Source organism: Varanus komodoensis, unplaced genomic scaffold, assembly GCF_004798865.1.
Source record: "Varanus komodoensis strain SLA01 unplaced genomic scaffold, ASM479886v1 scaffold4, whole genome shotgun sequence".
Classification (NCBI taxonomy): domain Eukaryota; kingdom Metazoa; phylum Chordata; class Lepidosauria; order Squamata; family Varanidae; genus Varanus; species Varanus komodoensis.
In genome coordinates, this window is record NW_025335941.1 from 36926546 (window position 1) to 36931522 (window position 4977).

The window sequence follows — 4977 nt, forward strand, 5'->3', positions numbered from 1 at the left end:
GTGTTTGTCTTTTTTCAATAAAGTCAACATTGCAGAAAATTTTGGGAATGGTGAAATGCATTGTTCTGACCAGGATGTATTCTCTGGACAATATATCTGTAGTGTTACCTGTACACTGTCAGAACTGGCTTCAAGTGCACTGCATGCCAATGGGCCCTACTCCAACAGAGACCCATTGACAAGACCATTCTGGAGTTGCTTCTCTTGACTTTCACAACCTGCTTGTTCTCCTGCCTGTCAAGCAAGCTAACACTAGCAATGATAATGAAGAAGATGAGCAATCTCAGCTTGTGACAATTCTAATAAAGTAAGCTCACTGGATTCTCAGAAACCCAGAGCTAGCACTGTGCACCATTACAGGAGCTGGGAATTTTTCTTCGAACTTGACATGGTATTATCAGGACCTAGGCCTAAAAACAAGTGTTACCTCTTGAGCTTGGAGCTACATGCTTGACCAGAGAGAAAATCAATTTATTCATATTGTAGCATATAGCAGGGAAGAAAAAATGTGCTTACTGTTAGTACAAATTGCAAACAACTTTCCTTAGCTCTTCCATGCTTTGTTTAAAAAGACGTGTGCCCAAACTGGTGTGAACACACTTAAACAGGAGTTGGTATATGACTAACCAAAGGTTTGAGATTAAACACCTTAAGTATCTACGCACTTCAGCATATTGTTTCAAGTTAGATTCCTGATTTGGCTGATCAAATACAGATAAAACACAGTAAAAGAATGGCTAGGTGAATGCATGAAGTGTACAGTGGCTGGGATATGCTGGGAATTGTAGGCATTTTTTTCTGTCTAAACATGTGCAGGATTGAACTTGGGCATTCAAATTGTCATTGAATAAGTGACCAGCTAAAGTATCTGGACAGCAGCTGCTGCTGAAATGCAAGTAATTCATTTTAAACATTCTCCTTTCTGTAGCATTGATAGCTTAGCATGTTAATGTGAAACAAATGTAAAACAATAGATCAGTAGATTTCTAAAAACAAAACAAAACTAAACTAAACTGCAAATTGCAGCTAGATAAAGCAATTTTAGCCATGGGCCAATTTTTAAAAGCTATAGCAGATGGGGTTTCCCTGACAGAGTTTCTCCCACTATCAAAACATACCATGCAGCTTTTCCATCTTGTCATCAGTGGATTTCTGTGTAGAAGGAAGTTGAATGAAATGACATAATTATGACTGCCACGTAAAATTCTGTGATTGAAACAAGATGATTGTCTTATAAAAGCCTTACCATAGACAAGTCCTCTTAAATTCTCTGAACTAACTAATCAGAAGTAATTTCCAATCACAACTTCTAGTTTCACAATGGCAAACACATGTTGGAATTGCTAGTCTACAAAAGCATGCATTGGAAATATGAATGCTTTAACTATACTTATTCTGACAGGATTGGACTGTAGCTCAGTGGCAGAGTGCATGATTTATATGCAGAAAGCCCTTGGCTCTGTTCCCACTAGGTAGGACACAGAAAGTTGGCCCAGTGCTACCATTCTACTATATAAGGAATCTTTCTCTGTTCTGTGCTGTAAGAAAGATCACTGGTGTGTTTCAGTGAATTCATTTATGTGATGCTGTTATACCTTACGTATATTCAGGAGCAAGAAATGCATACGGTTGGTGCGTGCGTGCACACACACATCATAGACCAAACCCATAAAGTTTGAATGCCAAATCAAATTGCCACAGGGTGTTTCTAGATTAGGGTTTTATCTTGCAATCACCCTGCCTCAAACACAAAAGTTTATAGCCATTTTGGGATTTGTAATCCTGAATTTTCTACCTTCTATCATTTTTTCTTATCAGGAACAAAAGCCTTATATTGAAGATGGGAAAGGTGCATGCTACCATTTGGTTGATAGCACTAATAGGAGCCTTCCTGCTGGAGGCACTGATAGTGGGACACTATATAATCTACATCCTTGTTTTAAAATATGTTTGCTAAATTAATTACCATAAATAAACTTAAAATATGTTAAAACCCACGTCCTTGATATGAGGCAAATAGGTACAACAAGATTCATAATTCTGTAAATGCATTATAGATTGTTTGCTTCTTCAGCTTTATTAGTGGGCATAATTGTCTAGACATCACTTAGATTTTATTTTGGTTGATTAGCTGATTAAACTCAATTTTAAAATCTCTGAAGGTAACAGCTGCTCACATATAGCAGGAAAAAAGTGAAAAGGTCTTGTGCCTCTTAACGATATTTGATAGCTGTTTTTTCCTACAGCCTTTTCTATTCTCTGCAAAAAAGAAAAAGGAAATTCTTGATCAAATGAAATCCATGAGAAGAAAACTCATTCTTTCCATCTTCCTGGCTTCCTATTTGAATGCACTCTCTTCCCTGTACGTTCAGTTCCAGGAGCCTAGAGAAACCAAATATCTACCTAGCCATGACATCCAATGCCAAGTCATAATTACAGAGGACAAAAAGACAGCTGCTTTGCTGGTGTTTTTAATCAGGGTTTGACACCATCAGCAATTATCAGACATTAAGTGATTTAGGAAAGATTAGTCTTTTCATTACTTTTGCAGAGATCAGTTTAAATAAAGGGCCAATTAACCATGTTTCTAGTGGCTGAGACAGCAGACTGCAGGATTTATGTGCAGCATAATAGCTAAAATGATTGTTCCTAATAGCACAAAAAGAGAACTCAATTTTCATGGAGTTCAGTGAGGCCAATAAAAGTATGGCTGAGCAATCAAACTTTCCCAAAGTGTGGTAGTTTTGACTCTTGTTTGGACCAAATGTTGCTTCATTTACCGGAAAATGCATGACATATTGGGCAATGGAAATTAATGTCAAGCATTCTCTCCCTCATGAACATATAAAGGCAGAATCAGAATGGTTAATAACCATAATTATAAATATACCAATAAATTCCAAATGACTTTTATTAAGTAAATTAATAATAACAACGAGCTTGTATTTATGCTCCAAAAGTTTTATTGAAGCTTCTGAATTCCATCAGAAATCCTGAAATGTGATGACTTTCCACAAAACCAGTAAATAAAATATGGAATACAGTTCCTGCAAGGCACAGTAACACGTATACCCTACAACCCTTCTCTTGTCAAATTACATATTGATTTTCCCCCACAATATTTCACTGGCCAGTTTCAGAATTTTAAGAGCCTATTTAGAGTACCACTAGGTCCCCCTGCCTATTTAACAAAATTACCTCAGGGACATGAATATAATTTGCCTGATTTTCTGAAGGCAGTGTTCTCTGGACACTTGCAAATGACTTCAGAATTTGGTCATTGCGATGTCACCTTTTGAACATAATGGTTATGTGCCCATGATGTAAATCATCCTACCATGATCTAGCCCTATTTTTAAGTCCCAAAATACAGTCAAAAATTGTACTTAGTTAATAGGTTGTTGAATTCTGGCTTGTTGTGATGAAATGAACTCAGCTGCATGGTTTAACCACAACCCAGATAGAACCATAGTTTGTTATTTAATCATTTAAAGCAAATATTGTCATTGTATATGAACCAAAAGCTTTGGTTTGTGAAGTTTCTGACTCACCATCTAAACATAAAGTCAGGAACATCAACAAAAATCTGGAACTTTAAAAATAAGTAGTTGTGGAGAGCCAGTTTGTGTAGTAAATTGCACTTCCCTGAATAACTGACTAATGTGGTGCTCAAGAATACAGAAATTACCCACCTTTACATTACAGCAAAATCCACTTTTAGGTAGAAACATATTCATGCTGTTCGTTTGGCATGAGAGCCCATTATGAGTTATTTAACCTAAGATGAGGCTGTGGCACATGTGAAGTGTGTGTAGGCACCATTTTGAATATGTTATTCCCACTCAGGAGTCGTTGTGTTGTGAGAAACTGGTGAGTGTAGGCTATGCAAAGGTTAAACCACCCTCACATAACTCATGATCTGTTTTAGGGTTATGTGACAATTGGTTACCCCTCACATACCAAGCTTGCTGGATTCATGCAACACAGCTCCCAAGCATTGGAAGGATATGCAAAATAATTCCCATGAGGAGTTGTGGCATGTCATCCAAAAAGTCACTGTCTTCTTGGTCCTCCAGTTCTAGATTTTATAGTAAGCAAAGGAGTGATGGTAATAGTACCATACCTGATAACCTTTAACTTGTATAATCCACTCCTATCCACCCAACTGAATGTACAAGTAGCGGATGTTCAGTTCAAGCAAGAAATATGCAGTGCAACCATTAACTCATTTACACAGACTTTTAAATTTTTAGCCTTTCTTAAAAAGCATCCTACATTTTAGCAACCCATCAGATAAAAGCATGCCTAATACTGAGCAATGGCTAAAGTAGATATCCATAACAGTCCTTATTTATTTCTTTTCAAACATTTCAGATTGTCTTTGAATTACCCTATCTGTTCACATGATGGTTAACTTTTGCTAATCTGCCCCTCAGATTATACCATTGCTATGGGAAAATGTAGTTTGAAGCAGTGATTTAGACACACACACACATGCTCCTAAGTTTTTCTGCCCCATTATTCTGAGCTCAGTAGTAAACCTGGAAGAACTGTTTTGCCAGGACTGTTTAATTTTTGCTGGCAGTCCATATTTGTCCAGTTCTTCTCCCTCTTGTCAATAAACTAGGGGCTAGGGCTAGGGAGAGCCTTGCTGGATTGGTCCAAAAGTCCAGCTCGTTCAGCATCCTGCTTTTCACAGTCACCAATCAGATGCAGACCTCAAAGGCAATTCTATCATCTGCATCTTGTCTCCATTGAACCATGGAGGTTCCAAACTCCTTTCAAGAACAGCATCTATCGATAGACCTATTCTTCCTCAGCCAGTTGAGAGAAACTTCTCTATGCACTTTCTGTATTCTCCACAATGGCTACAAATAATTTTATGAACCTTCAGCATGTTGCTTCTTCTAGGCTTCTAACTTTGCAACACAAGAAGAAGAAGAAGAAGAAGAAGAAGAAGAAGAAGAAGAAGAAGAA